At 49.3% G+C, this 21,379-nt stretch overlaps 1 protein-coding gene across 3 annotated transcripts in view; it reads right to left on the bottom strand.

The window, feature by feature from the left end:
• Window positions 1–21,379, bottom strand: part of tncb (tenascin Cb) — a 417,727-nt gene that overhangs the window by 257,848 nt on the left and 138,500 nt on the right. For all 3 annotated transcript variants that reach the window (XM_072488244.1, XM_072488246.1, XM_072488245.1), the window contains one exon: window positions 575–675. The gene's annotated coding sequence lies outside the window, so the exon portion shown is untranslated. The remainder of the gene's footprint in view (window positions 1–574; window positions 676–21,379) is intronic.

Below are 21,379 nucleotides of genomic sequence, written 5' to 3'. Positions count from 1 at the left end.
TCTCTAAGGCAAAGGGATTGAATCCCAAAGCCTCAGGTACCTTGGAAATCTGCACATTAGAGTAAGGCTTACTGCTGCACTCTAATATGCAGATTTCCCAAAAAGTAATCCCGCCCATCTGGGATGCCCTGCCACCGGCTGCTGTAAGGAATAGCCCAGTATCTGCAAGGCATGTTGAATACTGCATCCACAACCTAACCTGACTTGGAAATGTATCACCGTTGCTTCACTGTGGCTGGGTCAATGTCCTGGAAACCCCTCGGTTACAGCACTGTGGGTGCACCGACAACGCATGGACTTCAGTGGTTGAAGAAGCCAGCTCACCATTGCCTTCTCAATGGCAATTAGGGATGGCCAATAAATGCTGGCCTAGCCAGCAATGCCCACATCCCATGAATTAATACTTTTTCTTTAATCCTCCTGTTTTACTTTTTAACACCTCACCCATCGCCTTCCTTACCTATTGAGGCCAAAGGCACAGAGGGTCTCTATGATATACAATAGGTGTCAAACCACGATAGAGACAAATTTCTCAGTTAATAAACTGTGAGGAGATGAATTCGACTGTACTCACGTGAAACCTGATGGTGCCGTATGTCCAGAATCTACTCTGTCGCATGTGGGGCTTTAGATTGGTTCCAGTAGCGGGTTTTGGAAGGATCAATCTTCCTATAGCTGTAGAAAGTGAAAGAAATTTGGATAATCTGCAAGTTGTTCTTTAAGTGTAAATCTGCAGCAATAACACTGCCCATAATTTGGTCCTAATTAAATTGTTAATTTCATTCAGAAGTAACAACGATGGATGGTGTGAGAAGTGTAAGTCCCTGCAGTACAATGTATCACACAGCAGTTGCAATTAAGGATCACTTTTGGGGTAACGTTGAAGAAAGATTTAGGTATAGAAATTCAACTTGTGTGGTGGTGCAATAGAATCCTTACAGTGCAAAAGAAGGCCATTCAGTCCATTCAGCCTGCACCAACCCTCCGAAAGAGCACTCTACCATGCCCGCTACCCCGCCCCTATCCCTGTAACCCCCCATGCACTGGTCATGGCCAATCTACCTAACCTGCACATCTTTGGACTTTGGAAACCGGAGCACCCGGAGGAAACCCACGCAGACACGAGGAGAATGTGCAACCTTCACAGTCACCCAACGTCGGAAACGAGCCGGGTCCCTGGCGCTGTGAGGCAGCAGTGTCAACCATTGTCCCACCATGGCACCCATAAACATGACTTGAGGCCACTTGAGACCTTCAACCACCACCTCCCCCGTGCCCCCCTCCCCACCCACCATGTTATTTACCAGTCTAATATTCCTGTGCGCTGGCTACCTTATAAATTTTTTTAAATTAAATGGGCAAAGGCTTTACAGAGACTGAAGCCATGATTGGTTAGGACTCATACAAAAAGTGTTTGGTGGGGTTACTGGGTTATGGGGATAGGGTGGAGGTGTGGACCTTGGGTAGAGTGCTCTTTCCAAGAGTCGGTGCAGACTCGATGGGCCGAATGGCCTCCTTCTACACTGTAAATTCTATGAAAGCATTTATAGCCTTCAGAAAGCCACAGCAACTTTGTTATCTCTAAAGTGGCACTAATGCCCCCGACGGCTGCAAAAATCAAATTCCAAGGAAATGCACAAAAGCCTCTTTACATTTTTGAGGCAAAGTCCTGGTCAATGGAGACAATCTGTCTGCGAGGACAAAAGGACCCTGTAACCGCTGATAAACCTACTAATGGAAAAAACATTAACCACCTCAAGCATCCAGAACAGGAATATACATCCTTTGCCTAGACCAAGGGGAAGAAATGAGATTAATATCCAATGACCCACCGCCCGCAAAGTTGCTGGAACCTGTAATGTCGCCTTGTGAAGGCAAACAAGTCAATCTTCCATCAACAAATCAGCAGCAGAACCAGTGCTCTGTTCAGGTTTAATTCACCTAGCCCTCATCTACACTGGAATGTCTGAATTTCAATATCCACGTCTACTACAATATTAATTCATCTCCACTTACTTCTCCCATTGTGGCAGTCAGCGCTGCTGGAAAGTGGATGACCTCATAGCAACTTCAGCCTGCCAACCTCTCTGAAAGAATACATCATTGGACTTTTGATTCTGGGCTCTGGACTCACGTGGAACAATAATTTTTATTTTGTCTGTGGTCTTTTCCCCGTAGAATGTTCTTTTCCTTATCCCTTTTGCTGATGAAATGTAAAAAAAGAGTGAGGGTGGGCAGGGCTGTCTTGTTGAAGGAGCCGGTGATGTTGTGAACTTCCTTTCAGCGTTTTGAGTGTGTGAAATAAAACAACTCTCTGATTTTACCCTATCTCAAATTTGCGAAGGAATTATTAACAGAGAATTGGATCAATCCAAAATTGAAGGGTTGGGGAAAACATATCACTGCTGGTAAAGGAGAAATCAAAAATTTTAAACACATTTCTGAACACAGATGGGTGGTGAGAGAGAAATCAGGGTGGTTTTCTGATTTATTTAAGGCCTTCTGATTTATTTAGATTTCCAGAAGGCCTTTGACAAAGTGCCACATAGGAGACTGTTAAATATGTTAAGAACCATGCTGTTAAGGGTAAGATCCTGGCATGGATAGAGGATTGGCTGACTGGCAGAAGGCCGTGAGTGGGGATAAAGGGATGTTTTTCAGGGTGGCAGCTGGTGACTAGTGGTGTGCCTCAGGGGTCGGTGCTGGGACTACAACTTTTCACAATATACATTAATGATCTGGAAGAAGGAATTGAAGGCACTGTTGCTAAGTTTGCAGATGATACAAAGATCGGTAGAGGGATAGGTAGTATTGAGAAAGCAGGCGGGCTGCAGAAGGACTTGGACAGGCTAGGAGAGTGGGCAAAGAAGTGGCAGATGGAATACAAAGTGGAAAAGTGTGAAGTTATGCACATTGGAAGGAGAAATGGAGGCATAGACTATTTTCTAAATGGGGAGAAGCTTAGGAAATCAGAAGCACAAAGGGACTTGAGAATCCTTGTTCATGACTCTCTTCAGGTTAACGTGCAGGTTCAGTCGGCAGTTAGGAAGGCAAATGCAATGTTAGCATTCATGTCGAGAGGGCTAGAATATAAGACCATGGATGTACTGCGAAGGCTATATAAGTGTACAGATGCCGGAGTGTGGCGACTAGTGGATTTTCACAGTAACTTCATTGCAATGTTAATGTAAGCCTACTTGTGACAATCATAAAGATTATTGAATAAATGCCTCATTCTATTATTGCTCCAGAGGTTAAATGCACTGTGTGATGTGATAGAAAAATTAAAACAAAGACGGCATTTATATAGGTCCTGCTGGCAGGATCTTCTGGTTTTGCCGATGGCAATCTCCCCTCCCACCGACTAAGCAGGTTTCCCCATGGTGGAGGGTGCGAACTCTGAAAAACCCTGTTGACAATGGCGGGTCTGGAAGATCCTGCCGCCAGCCTATGGTGGATAGCCTCTGCCGCTGTGGGGGTGCGGAAAGTCCCACCCATAGTGTTAATCATGACCATTGGTCTTCTCAAAGCACTTCACAGCCAATTAAGTTTCTTTTTAGCGTAGTCACTATTGTAACGTAAGAGAAACATCAGCCGTAAGTAACACACAGCAAATTCCCACAAACAACAATGTGATAATGGGCAGATTTTATTTTGTGTGCCATGTTGATCGAAGAATTAATATTGGCGATAAATCTCCTCCTCTTCAATCTTGGGATCCTTCATGATCACCTGAGTAGGCAGACAAGGCTTCCATTTAATCTCACACTGAAAAGATGGTACTTCCGGCAGTGCAGTATTCCCACAATACTGCACCGGTATGTCAGTCTTGATTTCTGTGCCAGTTCAGGATGGACTTGGATTTGGAATGTTGTGGCCTGCAGGCAAATTGGATGCGGTGAAAAACAGGTGGAAATGTCCACATTTGCCAAATGGCCATGCGTACCAACTGGATAAACCTACTCCATAAAGCATTGTTGCATCTGATTTGAATTGACTCATCTGGGGCGAAATTCTCCGGTATTGGCGCGATGTCCGTCGACTGATGCCCAAAACGGCGCAAATCAGTCGGGCATCGCGCCGCCCCAAAGGTGCGGAATGCTCTGCATCTTGGGGGGCCGAGCCCCAACCTTAAGGGGCTAGGCCCGCGCTGGACTAATTTCCGCCCCGCCAGCTGGCGGAAAAGGCCTTTGGTGCCCCGCCAGCTGGCGTGGAAATGACATCTCCGGGCGGCGCATGCGCAGGAGCGTTAGCGGCCACTGACGGCATTCCCGCACGCATGCGCAGTGGAGGGAGTCTCTTCCGTCTTCGCCATGGTGGAGACCGTGGCGAAGGCGGAAGGAAAAGAGTGCCCCCACGGCACAGGCCCGCCCGCGGATCGGTGGGACCTGATCGCGGGCCAGGCCACCGTGGGGACACCCCCCGGGGCCAGATCGCCCCGCGCCCCCCCCAGGACCCCGGAGCCCGCCCGCACCGCCTTGTCCCGCCGGTAAGGTAGGTGGTTTAATCTACGCCGGCAGGACAGGCATTTTAGCAGCGGGACTACGGCCCATCCGGGCCAGAGAATCGCGGGGGGGGGGGCCCGCTAACTGGCGCGGCGCGATTCCCGCCCCCGCCGAATATCCGGTGTCGGAGAATTCGGCAACCGGCGGGGGGCGGGATTCACGCCAGCCCCCGGCGATTCTCCGACCCGGCGGGGGGTCGGAGAATCTCGCCCCAGGTTTCTGTTCTCCACATGGTTACTGTAATAGCCCACATGGGACCTACAGAATGTGAATGCTTGTCATCCCCTTCCTCCTTGCAGCGTATGAGCTCCCCCACGAGGGGTGCGGCATCTCAATTACCCAGAGTATATAAGCTCAGCCAATAAGGCACCGACCAGAAAAGGCACCCGGTTGGGGTCAACCGGCAAGTATACATATGTTGTTTGTGAATAAAACTTCATTTTTATTTTTACTTGGTGTGGACTCCCCATGTCCTTAGCAAACTGGCGACGAGGAGTGAACTGGTTTGCTGTCGACTCTGCAACCTACTCAGCTGAGTCACCTTCCCAATTTTCAGGATCCAGGTTTGGATTTTTCTTTGATTTTCCATGCCTCTGTCTGGATGGTTAGATGCATTTGACTCCGGTGTTGAAGACTGGAACCAATATGCTGGACAAATGCGTTATTTCTTCTGGCTCAACAATATCACGGAGAATGGGTGCCATGCGGTCATACTGTTGACGGCCTGTGGACCGCATATGTTCAGAGTGATCTAGAGTCTTATGTACCCGGTGACGCCAAATCCGCAAGCATTCAACACTTGTGGCGCAACATTTTAACCAAACCCCGTCAGTCGTCATTCAAAGATGTCGGTTTAATACAGCAGAGAGACCCACCGGTGAGTCTATCACTGGGTTTGTGTCTCAGCTGCGGAAGATAGTTGAGTTTTGTGAGTTTGGAACTGTTATGTCTGATATGCTCTGAGGCCGCTGGGTCTGCGATATCAACAATATGGAAACCAAGACAAAGTTTCTGGGTGAAGTCTCACTAACTTTTCAGTAGGTGCTGCAGGTCTCTCTATCGAAGGAAAGCGTGGAACACGACACCCAAGATATACAAGGGATGGAGTTGAACGCTTTGGGGCATCACACCTCACGTGGTATCCCCGTGGCCCAGACTGAATGTTGCTGTGACTCTGGCTTCTGAGCGAAGGGTCGATCTCCAAGACATGCAATGAACCTGGACTCAGCTGATGGTAATTCAGACCTATGTGCTACGTGTGGACACCGGTCCAGGCATACCCGCCAGCAGCAGGAAGGCCAGCACCCGGGGCCGGGCCTTGCACCTGGATGATCCAGAAGAGGCAGAGGATGGGGCTGAGATGCAGCTGAACTGTTTGACAGCACCCCATGTGGCCCTTATTCGCGGTCCGATACAAGTGAACAGTCATGTGCTCCAAACAAAGCTGGACACAGCAATTATGTTTCCGCAAACAGTTGTATGTCACGTGTGATGCCTCACTGTAGGGCATTGGGGCAGTTTTGTCCAATCGAATGGACGATGGCCATGACAGTCCAATCACCTTTGACTCCTGGACACTGGCTGCGGCCAAAAGAAAATATGCCCAAATCGAAAAAGAAGGTGTGGCGGTCGTATTTGGTGTAAAACAATTTTATCAAGACGTCTGTGGCCGCTATTTTGTTATCGTCACCGATCACAAGCCATTGCTAAGCCACTTCCATGAAGACAATAGCATCTGCAAGGATTCAGCGTTGGGTTGTGTTACTGGCTGCTTGCAAATACTCTTTCGAGCACTGCCCCGGGACCCAGATTGCTGATGCTTTGAGCCCTCTTCTCCTGCAGATAGAACCGCAAACACCCCTATTGTGGATGACGTGATTGCTGTCCTGAATTTCATGGACTCTTTTCCCAGCACTGCCTCGTGTGTCATGACAGGATGCGAACCGACCCTGCACTAGCTAAGGTGTGTCATCTGGTGCTTTACAGTGAGCAGCATTGGCAGCTACCAGGGGAATTGAAGACTTTCTCCTCAAAATTGCCTGACCTGACCATGGAGGATGGCATCCTCCTGTGAGAACCAGGGTTGTTGTCCTGGCGAAGGGACAGGCAATCATGTTGATGGACCTTCATAACCGACATCCCGGAGTGTCCAAAATGACTGTGCTGGTGAGAAGATACGTTTGGTCACTGGGTTTGGACACGGATATCGTGACGTTGGCCCAGCAGTGATCCATCTGCCAAGAGCACCAAAAGCTCCACGCGGCAGCACCCTTACACCTTTGGGAGTGGCCGGGGCACACTTGTTTCCGCATGCGCACCGATTTTGCCAGTCCCTTCTTGGGTTCAATGTTTCTCATCCTGGTGGATGCCCACTCAAAGCAGCTGGAGATCCACAAAATGGCTTTGATCACCTCCCGGACGGGCACCACGAGCATCGAGCGACTGGATATTTCTTTTTCCACCTGCGGAATTCTGGAGGTACTCATGAACAATAACAGGGCCTCCTTCATGAGTGAAGAGTTTGCCACTTTTGTGAAGAGCAATGGGATTTGTAAGGTTTTCGGGCAATTCGGCCTTTTTTTGGACTACCCAAGGATAAAACCCAGAGACTGTAAACTGGACACTTTTCAGCCAAGGGAACGTAACCAGATTTCCCAGCAGGCTTGGTCCGCTGAGCTGAGTAGGGGCATAGGTATTTACAAACCCCCCCCAGGAGCTACAAGGAAGAAGGAGCCAGACAAATAGATAAGATTAAAACACAGACAAAGGGGCACGGGAATACACAAGGGGCCTGCCTGCAAGCAGGACAATGGGATGGTCATAGCCCCATGCAGATGTAAATGACTTGGCCTCCACCAGAGCAGAATCCAATCAACACCCCATCAACATAGCAAGGTGAGAATAGCAGCCATCTCCGGAGCAGCTGGAAGACTTTGAAAATCTTCACAAGAGAGCTTAACCTTGTTATCCCAAAAAGCAGACTGTCTGGGCTCAGTATATTGCGCTGGAAAAGCCCCTTGAAGATAAACGGTAGAAAAAACCAAGTTGGAGGCGGACCTGGGGAGGTACTCCAATCCTGACAGAAGCCACCGGCAGGAACTCACTGGGTGGAGGGGGCGGAGTCGGCGCCAAATTCAAATCGCGGCAGGTCTGCCTGGCTGGAAGGAGCGGACCTGCGAGGAGAACCCGGAAGCGAACAGCTCTGACCGGCTCAAAGGGGGCAGGACCAGCGGGAACTTTAAACTTGGACCGATACAACGCAAAGGGGGAGGAAAACCCGGAAGTCGACAGCTCTGACTGGCTCAAAGGGGGCGGGACCAGCGGGAACTTTAAACCTTATGAATTCAATGCAAAAGGGGCTGGCCGAACACAGGAAAAGGCCAGGTAAAACGGATATAAAAGGGGCTGTGTTTCGATTGAGGGTCTCTTGGCTTGACCTCTCCACCTTTGACTTGACCTCCTGCAGCCTGTGACTGTAAGTACCCTGCAGCAGCTTGCGAAACTCCCTTGACCTTGATAGTGGTTGAGGCTTTGGGGAAGGGGACTTGATTTGTGTTCTGTGTCATTGCTAAAACTGTGTAACAATAAGATTTGACGTTGTGTCCGTTATAGTACTTTCTGAATAGACTTAGTTTGTGTTAGAGTTTAAGATTTTATTATAATTTCTTCTGTTTGATGATTTTGACCTGGGTTTTTCAATAAACCTTGATTTGCTGATAATTGGAGTCGTTTAAATTCTTCAATCTCTCACCAGCGATCTCTGACCAAGTCATTGTTAAGATATTCCTCACCTTAATTCCGGGTTCGAGAATCTAGGGTCATCTTGAACGATTCACTCAGGACAGGCTGCTGGTTAGGTAATAAACAGCAGTGTCCTATTCACTCTCTTGGGAAAGCTACTCCAGCGAAGTAGGAACCGGGTGGGTGTTGCACCACCGGCAAGAGAGAGAATCACCTGGGCATTGGTGGGGGTCTGGATATCTGTGTGATATAAGCCTCAGGCTTCCGGTTAGGGATAAACGGCAGGCTTGATTCAGTGCTCTCTTCCGTGGAGGTGTCCCAGTGCGGCATCCCCTGGCCTCTGAAGTTTCAGTGCCAGCTGGAGAGAGACACACGCAGATACTCAAACCCCAGATATCGGCCCAGTAGTGGATTAGCAGAGATGGCACCCTCTACAATGGCGACCGCGGCAGGAGCCCGGTGGTTTGGAGTATGTGACTTGGCAGAGGGGGTGAGGGAACGAAGTAAAATGGAGGAGAGAATCTCCTCGTATATGTGGCAAAAGGTCAACCTCACCAAACCTTGGGTCTCAGAATTAATCAATGCGGAGCGACCCGTAATGGCGGCGGCCGCATGGACAGAGAGTAAGGCACACAAAAGGCACTTGGAGAAGGCAGTTTGGCTGGTTTGCTTGTCCCAGCAGGTAGCCAAAACAGAGCGAAGGGTCGAAGAATTAGAGCAGGAGTTGGGAGAAGTGAGGGCCAGCGCAGGGGACAGCGCTAGCGCAGCGGAACGACTGCGGGAGGAATTGGCAGAAATTAAACAGGGCAGCCGACAGGAAAGCGAGTCTAACCGGTGCGAGAAGGACTATCTCCACTGCCAGATAGTGGAGGGTAAAGAAAAGGAATGGAGGCTCCAGGAACTCTATGCTCGGAGTACAGAGCAGTGTAGGAAGCTGGAGGGGAAGTTCCGGGACATCCAGGCAGCGTACCGAGTGGCTCGCGAGGAAGTAGGGGACTGTGCTCACGGGCCGTGCCAGGCACGGATAACAGAGTTGGAGGAGACCTTGTCCAAGGTCAGGGGACAGGTACACCTGGTATGTCCAGGGGGGTTCCCAAGGGGCAAGGGGCTCCTCGCAGCGGATGATTCCCCAAAGGCTAAGGGGAATAGACCGCCTCCTGAGGCGCCGGGATTGTGTCCGGGTCGGCAGGGGGGGATCGGACTGCACGTTCAGGGGCAGGTCCAAGGGGGGTCAGTGGTGTATCCCCAGATAGCGGCGTCTCCTATATGGGTAGTTAGCCCGGGGACAGGGGGGCTACCCAACGGGGCAGGAGAGCTGGACAGTGGGGAGGAGGAGCAGGAACCCCAGGTAGGGCAGATGTGCCCTGTCAGACAGAGAAGGTATGGTCCCCCGGCGGGGCTGGCGAATAGGGGACCGGTTGAGGGCGACATTATCATTCCTCATGGGGCATCCGCGCTCAGGGGGATGGTGGCCCACGTTCCCAGGCTAACTCCAAAAGGGGATCCGTCACTTCATTTTATGGAGGTGGAGCAGGCAGCCAGCATTAATGACTGCGACGAGGGGGAGCAAGTAAGGATGCTTCTGATGACCCTAGATGCACAGCTATGCAGGGCAGTGACCTCTGGGAATGGGGGAAGACCCGACACATGGGCGGCAGCACAGACTGCTGTTCTGGAGGCGATGGGCTTGAATCTGGGGAGCCCTTTCATGAGGGTGGGGGAAACCAAGCAGCAGCCAGGGGAATCGCCAAATATGTTCGCAGACAGGCTGTGGACTGTCTATGTGGAGGCGTGCGGGACTCCCGCGGATAGGCAGAATTTAGATGAGAGAACAGCCCACTGGCTGAAGACCCTCGTAGCTAACTGTCTCCCTCACGTTAGGGCAAAGGCCGAACACTGGTTCGACCCGCAGAGTCCGGACCTTAATGAGGCAGAGGTCCTTAGGAAACTCACCCTTGCATATCGCAACGGGGAGAGGAGAGAGGAAAAGCCCCATAAGGGTCAGGTGCATGAAATCGCGCCAGCACCCCCTAAGAGAGAGTGGAAGCATGAGGGCACCCGGACCTCCGACAAGAGACCGGTATGCTACGGGTGTGGTAAGGCCGGGCATTTCAAGAGGGAGTGTGAGAACCCTAGCAAGGAGGAGAGGGCTCCCGCAGTAGAGAGTCAGACCCCGGCGGCAGGAGCAGCTGCCCCGGAAACCATCGAATTAAAAAAACTTTTAGCCTTTTTGCAGAGCCTAGCAGCTGGGTCGGGACAGGTGGCAATGGCAACGGGCCAGGACCTGCCCGCACCCACACCACAAGAACCCGTATGACTACCCAGGGAGCAGCCTCAGGAAAAAGGGAGCGCAGGGGTAGTTCTAGCCCCAGACCCTGGTCCGGTCCAGGTGCAGGGTCCCATTCTGGAGGCTGCCTCAGCGGCTATTTGCAGTTTAAATCCCTTAAGGTGGGACCCATGCGAACGCCACATCAGTCAATTTAAATTGTTCCACCCCATAAGGGCAAGAAAGAGCAAGTTGGGGAGAAGACTGGGGGTGGTAGTGGAGAAACCCCCCGTAGAATTAACGACGGTGGGGGAGGTCCCTGACTCCACGGTCACACAACCGGTGACAAGGTGCTGTCCCGAAGGGGCAGTCCCAAAGAAACCGACAGTGCTGCAAGCACCCAGCCCAGGGACAGTAACGATTCCCAAGCCATTACCTGTGGGTCAGGTGGCCTGCCTTAGTATAGAGGCTAGGGAGGCAGAGGAGAGGGAGGTATCACCTTGGGCGTGGGAACCATCCAGGGGACGAAGGAGCAATCGGGTCTCCAAGCCCCCGGTAAGATGGTCCCCATCACACCTCCCTAGAACCCGGTCCCGCAGTAAGGGGGCCCGAGTAGAAGGGAGCGCTGAGGGATCCCCGAACCCTGTTGGGGAAGGAGAGGCAAGGGGCAGTCCGGACCCCCGGGAGGGGACGGTCTGGCCCGAGCCGTTGGTCCAAACAGATGAACAGCCCCAGTATAGCGGGGTCCAGTTTTAATTTGGCCACCCGGAGACGGGTGGCATTGTATATAGCATTCCCCCCCTGTTAGTTCTAATTAGTGTTTAGTGGTGTGTGGGTTATTTAGGATCGTGGGATCACAGAAGCGTATAGTGCAGTGATATCATGATTGAGCAGCAGGCACTAGGACCCTGATGGAGCCGGGCTATGGACACAGAACCACAGACAGGCTGCGGCAATTTCATGTCAATTTCCCAACTTAAAAGCGGGAGCTGCTGCTGCCGCTGGATAGAAGCCATGCACTTTAAGGTAGGTAGTTCTGTAGAGGCAAGGATGTGTTTTGTCTGTTTTACAGATGGGGCACCCGACGATGTGGAGCTTGCTGATGATCCTGGCGATGGTGGGACCGGGAGAACTCCGCAGAGGCGAGACAGAAGAGTCCTTCGTCTATGGGTGCTCTGGCGGCAGAGCCCCTCTTGTCACTACCGGACAGGGAGACCAGGTGGCCACAGAGCAGACCCGCTACTCACACCTGGGGAGGTGGCCTGGATGGCTGGGGTCGAACTCGACCAGGTACTCCAGCCACCAGAGCTTCACCTATGGAGAGGCCTCTGTACTCTGCGAGGAGATACAGGTGCCGACTGACCGGGTTAGGGTGACTGAGGGCAGGCGGGCGTGTTTAACCTGTGAGGGGGACGTTCCTTTGGGGAGATGGTGGTGGCTCAGGAAGCTGAGCCTGGACATGAGGGATCGGTCCTCGGACTGGGAACGCCTGGACAACAACACCTACCGGACCATCACGGGGTCACCGGGTAGGATCACCGTTTGCTGGGATAAGTGGTGGGCTTCTGACCAGGGCATTTATTTGTGTTTATGGGGGTCTACCAAGGCATGTCCACAAGGGGCATCGATCACTTTTGTTAGGTGGTGGCAGAACCCAGGGAACGGGATGAATTGACCGCAGTGGGGAGGGATGTGTAACGCCCAGGGAAGGGATGACTGTAAAAGCTACCGAACTGCTGGTTCAGGTAAAGCGACCCCTGCCCACAGCCCAACCAATCGACCCTCACAACTGTCCGATCACCACCAGGGGGGCCTGAGAATGGTTTAGTGTTTGTCCCCACAAAGAAAATGTTGCACCAGGGGGTACATTATGCTGTCGCCTCAGTTGTACTGAACCTCTCAGCTGCAGGTATCGACGATGGAGGAAAAATGAAGAGCCTTCAACGGGAAGAAGCGAAGTGCAGCCAAGAAAAGAGGATCCTTAGTGAAATAAAGAGATTCAAATGTAAATAGGTGTATGGATTCGCGGGTTTCAGTTACTTGATTGTGATATATGTACAGGGACCCTTACGTTTGGGGTTCCGGTGAAATGTGTGTATGTTACTGTGTGTTTGAATTAAGTATGGTCTTGTCTTTCCCTTTCAATGAAATCAGGGGTAGCCTAGATTAAGGGAACTGTCTTGGGACTTGTAGTTTCGCATGTTGTTGAGGGGGGGCCTACGGTCCACACAAAAGGAAATGATTGCCCTTCACCTGTGTCGATACGGTCCAAGCAGCTAGGGACGTATCGAAGGGGCATCTGTAAGGTTTTCGGGCAATTCGGCCCTTTTTGGACTGCCCAAGGATAAAACCCAGAGACTGTAAACTGGACACTTTTCAGCCAAGGGAACGTAACCAAATTTCCCAGCAGGCTTGGTCCGCTGAGCTGAGTAGGGGCATAGGTATTTACAAACCCCCCCAGGAGCTACAAGGAAGAAGGAGCCAGACAACTAGATAAGATTAAAACACAGACAAAGGGGCATGGTAATGCTGTAAGGGGCCTGCCTGCAAGCAGGACAATGGGATGGTCATAGCCCCATGCAGATGTAAATGACTTGGCCTCCACCAGAGCAGAATCCAATTAACACCCCATCAACATAGCAAGGTGAGAATAGCAGCCATCTCCGGAGCAGCTGGAAGACTTTGAAAATCTTCACAAGAGAGCTTAACCTTGTTATCCCAAAAAGCAGACTGTCTGGGCTCAGTATATTGCGCTGGAAAAGCCCCTTGAAGATAAACGGTAGAAAAAACCAAGTTGGAGGCGGACCTGGGGGAGGTACTCCAATCCTGACAGAAGCCACCGGCAGGAACTCACTGGGTGGAGGGGGCGGAGTCGGCGCCAAATTCAAATCGCGGCAGGTCTGCCTGGCTGGAAGGAGCGGACCTGCGAGGAGAACCCGGAAGCGAACAGCTCTGACCGGCTCAAAGGGGGCGGGACCAGCGGGAACTTTAAACTTGGACCGATACAACGCAAAGGGGGAGGAAAACCCGGAAGTCGACAGCTCTGACCGGCTCAAAGGGGGCGGGACCAGCGGGAACTTTAAACCTTATGAATTCAATGCAAAAGGGGCTGGCCGAACACAGGAAAAGGCCAGGTAAAACGGATATAAAAGGGGCTGTGTTTCGATTGAGGGTCTCTTGGCTTGACCTCTCCACCTTTGACTTGACCTCCTGCAGCCTGTGACTGTAAGTACCCTGCAGCAGCTTGCGAAACTCCCTTGGCCTTGATAGTGGTTGAGGCTTTGGGGAAGGGGACTTGATTTGTGTTCTGTGTCATTGCTAAAACTGTGTAACAATAAGATTTGACGTTGTGTCCGTTATAGTACTTTCTGAATAGACTTAGTTTGTGTTAGAGTTTAAGATTTTATTATAATTTCTTCTGTTTGATGATTTTGACCTGGGTTTTTCAATAAACCTTGATTTGCTGATAATTGGAGTTGTTTAAATTCTTCAATCTCTCACCAGCGATCTCTGACCAAGTCATTGTTAAGATATTCCTCACCTTAATTCCGGGTTCGAGAATCTAGGGTCATCTTGAACGATTCACTCAGGACAGGCTGCTGGTTAGGTAATAAACAGCAGTGTCCTATTCTCTCTCTTGGGAAAGCTACTCCAGCGAAGTAGGAACCGGGTGGGTGTTGCACCACCGGCAAGAGAGAGAATCACCTGGGCATTGGTGGGGGTCTGGATATCTGTGTGATATAAGCCTCAGGCTTCCGGTTAGGGATAAACGGCAGGCTTGATTCAGTGCTCTCTTCCGTGGAGGTGTCCCAGTGCGGCATCCCCTGGCCTCTGAAGTTTCAGTGCCAGCTGGAGAGAGACACACACAGATACTCAAACCCCAGATATCGGCCCAGTAGTGGAGTAGCAGAGATGGCACCCTCTACAGATTCGCCACGTGTGCACCACCCCATACCATCCGGCAACGAATGGCATGACAGAGAGGGCCATGCAGATGGCTAAACGGCGGCTCAAGAGACAGATTTCTGTCCAGATAAACACAAGACTGGCAAGACTTTTGCTCTCGTACAGGACTACGTCACACGCAGTAACTGGGGTAGCGCCTGCTGAGATGTTAATGGATCGTAGACTTCACTCATGACGGAGTTTGATTCTGCCGGATATCGGTGCAAAGGTGTGTATTAACCAAGATTTGCAAGGGTGTCGACGTTGACCTCATGCACACTTTGAATTGATTTGATTTACTTTATTGTCACATGTACCGAAGTACAGTGAAAAGTATTTTCCTGCGGCCGAGGGAACGCACACAGTACGTACATAGTAGACAAAAAGAATAATCAACAGACAAATGATACATAGACAAAGAGTGATTGGTTACAGTGTGGAACAAAGGGCCAAACAAAGCAAATACATGAGCAAGAGCAGCATAGGGCGTCGTGAATAGTGTTCTTACAGGGAGCAGATCAGTCCGAGGGGGTTTCGTGAGGAGTCTAGTGGGAAAGAAGCTGTTCCTATGTCTGGATGTGCGGGTCTTCAGACTTCTGTACCTTCTGCCTGATGGAAGGGTCTGCTTCGCACCTGACCGCACAGTGTTTGTTCTGGAACTTCAACAATGGTGTTCGCTGGCTCTCTTGGATCCTCGTCTGTCAAACGGGACCAGTCTCTTACCAAGTTTGGGGCCAGGGGCAACTCATGAAAGGCCACCTGGATCATGTTCCCTCATAGGGGTTGCTCTCTCGTGGGCTGCCTCGGAAGAGGCCTGCCCTGGATCCTTCGGCTCCATTGCTGAACAAGCCTGATGTGACGCCTCCAGTCTCTCTCGATGCCGACATGCCCAACGTTGTGTCTGTCGACTCCGAGGTCTCGGAGGGCGACTCCATCGTTCAGTTGCTTTATGACGATCGTCCGCCATTTTGTTTATGCTGCAGACCGCGTTCACCAGCACGGTATATGCTGACTGATCCGGCGCATCAGCTCCATGAGGACTTACCGGAGCCGAGAGACTCTGATGCCCTCCGTCTGCTCCTGCTTCTCCGTCTCATCGCTCATCGAGGAGGGGAATGTAATACCCCACACGGGACCTACGGGATTGGAATGCTCGTCTTCCCGTGCTCCTTGCGGAGTATGAGCTCCCCTGCTCCCCCACTTGGTGTGGACTCCCCATGTCCTTATTAAAGTTTCTGATCATTTTAAGTTCTGATTTCTGAATAGAAAATGTCTAAATAATTTGTGGATGAATTTACTACAATTAAACAGTTGAATTTGTTTTTTAAAAAACGGACAAAGCATCACACACTCAGGGCTTTAGACTTAATACATCTTGAGTACTTTGTAAAGATTGGAGGTTGAGAAAGCAGCAATTATGTGGTTAAATGAGTAACCCAGTATTGAATTTGCAATGCAGACGACGAACAACATTTTGTGCTCAAAATGCTGTTCGATTGATGGTAAATTTTGCAGATGTCACTTGCTTTGCTTTTTCCATTTCAGTTGCCTGCAACGTTTAGGATGACATTACACAGGAGCACTGTCATGCTACAAAGTACAAACATGAGCTAATATGGTGTATGAGAATAGGCAAATGGTTGCTGATTCTGTACCGGATGTCAAGACACGCTGTGAATAGGAAATAATTTAAGCATTCGTGGAACAGACTTTCTTTTCTCTCCATAGAATCAAGAGACAACAGAGAGCGAAGAAATGGGGATCACAAGCAGAACTGAGACAGATTATGTCAATGCATTCTCAGTTTATGTACAAAGTTTGCATTTATTCACAGGGTTATGGTATTTGGCCAAAGCTGCAACTGCATAGTTCCTTAGATTGAGAAAATTACATGATTTACCAAAGGACCCACAGAATGATTATCCTTGTAATTATCTTTTGTTTGGTCTCAAACTAAATCAGGAAGAAGTGTTTTGAAATGTCAGTGCCCAGAGGGATACTTTGTTTAGACAGGATGCTTTGGTGAAGCAAGTTATTATTGATTTAACTCAAGTGAAAGTTACCCAGCAATTGTCCAATTTAATACCCAGATTTCAGGAAATGTGTGGCATGTCTGCATCAAATTGGTGTGTAAAGTAACATATCAAAGGTTTCAAAACAGTTGCTTAAAAAGTCACCATCAGTTGTTGCAGCAACAGGCAAATGTGAGATTTAAGGGATCGATGAAGCTGTCGATCTTTTCCATTTCTGTTGATCAGCAAATAAAAACAAAATCCACTTCTGAAATTTGGACGGCACTCCACTTCTGAACTGAGCTTTCTCCAAAAGAATCCCAAAACAAAATGGCTAAAATTACTTCATCTAAGCTGCATTTTGTCAGGCATTTTAACTGTTCAGTTAGAACAAATATTTTAACTGTAACTTTCTTCTTCACATTTGACAGATACCATCAACGATTTTTTAAAAATTCCTTTCTCAGGAAGTAGGTGTCGTTGGCTCGGCCAACAATTACTGCCCATCCTGAGTTGCCTTTGAGAAGGTGGTGATGAGCAGCCACCTCACTACACTACAAATGGGAGATAGCCTGATTCGAATTAATTTTAATTGTGATTACACCGTAGCAGCTGGGCTACAGTTCATGTCCCAGCAGGCAGTGATCCAATCAGAGCTGTGACATTTTACCTACGGTTTGTATTAATAATCTTTCTATCAGTGTCACAAGTAGGCTTACATTAACCCTGCAATGAAGTTACTGTGAAAATCCTCTAGTTGCCACACTCTGATGCCTGTTTGGGTACACTGGGGGAGAATTCAAATGTCCAAATCACCTAACAAGTACGTCTTTCGGAACTTGTGGGAGGAAGCCGGAGCACTCGGAGTAAACACACGCAGACATGGGGAGAATATGCAGACTCCGCTCGTTCAGTGACCCAAGCCGGGAATCGAACCCGGGACCCTGACGTTGTGAAGCAATGTGCTACCATGCCGCCAATACAGGCGTGCATGGAACTTTCTCTGGACAGGTAAAGTAAGAAGGTATCAATCTTCTCCCTCATTTAATATGTTTCTAATACCGGACCAGCTGAACACAGTGCCCACCAACTCCAATGCAACACATACTATACTGCCCCGCCAGGGGAATCTCACTCTGCTTTACTGTGGAGTCAGCGATCAGGCTACCAGCAGATGATAACGAGACTTGCCTTTGCACTGGTGCTAAGCTTGCAATGTGAATACACCCTGAATGAATCAGTTTAAAAGAGAAGTTGGATGAGCAACTTCACAACTAAAACAATGACCAAATATGCAATTCAAATTCCAGCTCATTTCAACTTTGCACCCTCAAGAGAAAAAGAAAATTCCTTTCATCCGACCACAGGAAAAGAGAAGAACTGCTTCTCAATAGCACAGGAGATCCTTCATTGAGTTATACTATCCCATTTTAAAGCATTATGTGGGCAGGCCAGAGAGGGGCTAAAAAGGGGTGAGTCATAAACGCCTGAAATGCAACACACCAACTTAAGTAAAAGAAAACTCAGGCAAAGCTCCATCGTGGGCCTGTGATCCTCTCTGTCCTATTTTCCGCTCCTCGCTGTGCCCAAGCGATGCTTCACACGCAGATGGTGAAGACGAAAGTCTAAATCAAGTTTGTGTCTCAGTTACACTAACAGCTGCGTTGCCACAATAAAGCTTTTCAGGATCAGACATGCAAGAAGATGCATTTGTACATAGCGATCATGCGATATTAGCCTGAGGGCGATGTATGAGTTTGGCTGCTCTTTGGAGATACGGAACATTAAAATACTTATATTTTAACAATTTATCCTACATTTTGTGTTTCCCAGTACACCGAGGACTTAAACCAGATTCTGAAATGAGTCTGTGATTCAACACACAAGTGGGAGAGTATATTTCTATTCTGGAAAAATGTGAACTCAAATTGTAGCTTGTTTCCCAGGAAGTTTTTTTTTGTTAAACTTTAGTTCTTCCTGTCTTATTTGACAGTAAAAAAAAATCCATACACAGCGTAAACAGGTTTTTAATGTGCTTATCTGACAATAATTCAGGGGCACTAAATGTCAAATTTGTACTGCTGGAGAAGAATTAGTCATGGAAGAATAATTCTGTCACCAGACTATTGCCCACACCATACCTTTGAAATGATTTAACTCTGATTACTGAATGTCCTCTTCCAAAAGAGTGGGATGGATGCAACGGTTGATTCCAGCAAGCTAAGCTATTTGTACTAACTGATAAACTGCTCTCACTTTCTCCAGCACTGCACCTCAGTTTGGTAATAAAATTCAATCGGGGTCTGCTTTCAGTGAGTTGGACAACATAACCCCAACGAAACTGAGATTTACAAATATGTAAAGCGATGATTCGTGAGGTAATTAAGAAAATCCAGATTAAGAAATTTGTCTCGAGAGTTAACACAAGAGTGGACAGTATTGAATTAGCCACCCAATTATAATCACCCCAACCATCAATATTCACTAAGATACAGCTGAATATCAGGTGATTCAGCCTGTTTGACACTACTGCACAAAATGAACATCTGAACTGTTGGGCACGATTCCCTGCCCTGCGGCCCACCGTTGGTCGCTGGCGGAATCTTCCGGTCCTACCACTGCCAACAGAGTTTCCTGTTGGTAACACACTCCGCTTGCCAGGGAACCTGGGGGGGCGGGGGGGGGGGGGGGGGGGTGTTGCCATTGGTGGGACCGGAAAATCCCGCGGGTGGGATTAGCTGGAAGATCCTGCCCACGCAGTCTTTCCGCCCTTCTTCTCTTTGGGTGCTCCATTTCTGCTGGAAAGCATGTGGCGTGACAGAAATCAGCAGCAGAGGTTGAATTCTGCTTTAAATTCTTTCAGTTAATAAGTAAAACAAAGAAACAAGAAAATGTATGGCAGAGATGGTGGTTGCATCTGTGCCAGCTGAGAGTTCTCCAGCCTTATGTCTTCCAGTTCTTGGTCTGTAGCCTCATCTGCCAGAATTCTCCGGTCGTTGCGATTCAATTTTTCCACCGCAGCACATACCCGGCAGTGGGTTTTGCGGCGGTCTGGGGTGGTTACAATGGGAAATCCCATTGACAATCAGCAGGAAGATAAGATCCAACTGTTAGTAAATGGCTTGCGGCCGAGAAACACACGGCTGGAAGACTGGAGAAACTTCTCCCCAAATGTATATCCAAATATTTTTTTAAATTAGGTTCTGCTTCTATCCCTCTTTCAGGCAGTGAGGTCCAGACCCCCAACACTCTCAAGTTGAAAATTCTTCTCATCAACTCCTCTTTAAACTTTCTACCCATTATTTTAAATGCTCCCTAGTTATTGATTCTCTGCCAATGGAAATGATCCTTCCAATCTATTGTATCTAAATCCCTTTAAATATATACACCTCAATTAAACACTTTAATTAAATCTTTCAACGTCCTGGCAACGTCCCTGTAGATCTCCGCCATACCTTCTCGAGTGTGATCTTCTTCTCTTCTTTTTCGCCGATCTTCACCGAGCATTATTGTCAATATCAGAAACCCTCTGTTACTGGTCATGGGTTGCGTGGCTGATGAGCCCGATCCTAGAGCCACATCTCTGACCAAACACTCTGACTGCCAAATACTTGACAGGGGTTTTTGGGAGGTCAGATTGGTCCTTGACTCTAGGTCACTGGTATTCCTTTCACAGGCTCCTTTTCTGGATCTCCGCTTGCCATCTGGTGTTCTCGAAGAATTGTGTCCCTTCAGTCAGGAGGTTCCTCCAAGTAGGTCGCTTCTGAACAAGGCCCTCTCAGGTATTGACAGATAATTTGCATTTCTTGTGATAAGCCTTCAGGATGTCTTCGAAGTGCTTCCTTTGTCCTCTTGTTTCTTGTTCGGAAGCCTTCTTTGAACTGGGCGAAGATTTGCTTTGGCATCCAAAGCACGTGGCCTGCCCAATGGAATTGGTTTTGGATGGTCATGGCCTCGATGCTGGTGTTGTTGGTTCCTTCAAGGACGCTGATGTTAATGATGTTAGTAGTCTTGGATGGTGTGGTCATTTTCATTGAAACAATCTTGGTGTTTCTTGGTTGTTTTGTTTTTTATAAATTTAGAGCAGCCAATTCATTTTTTCCAATTAAGGGGCAATTTAGCATGGCCAATCCACCTAACCTGCACATCTTTGGCTTGGGGCCGAAACCCACGTAAACACGGGGAGAATGTACAAACTTCACACGGACAGTGACCCAGAGCCGGGATCGAACCTGGGACCTCGGTGCCGTGAGGAAGCAGTGCTAGCCACTGTGCCATCATGCTGCCCATGTTTCCTGGTTGTAGCGCACAAAGACTCCGAGAGACGAATAGAGTGAAGTCGATGAGGCTTTATTAAGCGTGACTGTTCCCCCGCAGTTCAGTAGTAGACTGCCTGCGGGGGAGGACTCCTGGTTCTTATACTCCGCCTTCAGGGCGGAGCTAGAGGTCGACGGCCATCCAGGGCCCGGGATCTGTCAGCCAATGACATCACGGCTTCACAGTCCCACATGACCCCTAATGCATACTACCACATTCACCCCTTGTTAAAAATGAACCCGGCGGGGTGATGCTTCGCATGGTGGTAAGGGTTTACAAGGCTGGTCCTGGGAGGAAAACTTTCGCATGTTATTACAGTATGTACAAGGTTTTTTTTTGTTTCGAACTATTTACAGTAATCGTCAGGAGAAAAAGACAAAATGTTCTCGTTAAAAGTCCACATATTGTAGTGTTAGATCGACGCCACGAGTCGGTCGGGCGGTCTGGTCGTCCGTGTCGACGCCTCGGCCCCGGTGGTGGTGGTTGTGCTTGTTCCGGTGTTATCGTCTCCGGGAGCCTTACGGTTTCAGCTTGGGCTTCACTCCTGGTCGGGCCTGGGAGGAGGACCGATCCTCCTGGAAAGGGGGCGGTCG

The sequence above is a fragment of the Scyliorhinus torazame genome, chromosome 22, assembly GCF_047496885.1.
Source record: "Scyliorhinus torazame isolate Kashiwa2021f chromosome 22, sScyTor2.1, whole genome shotgun sequence".
In the NCBI taxonomy this organism is placed as follows: Eukaryota; Metazoa; Chordata; class Chondrichthyes; order Carcharhiniformes; family Scyliorhinidae; genus Scyliorhinus; species Scyliorhinus torazame.
Note: the sequence above shows the minus strand (reverse complement) of the source record. Positions and strands in the feature narration are given on the sequence as shown.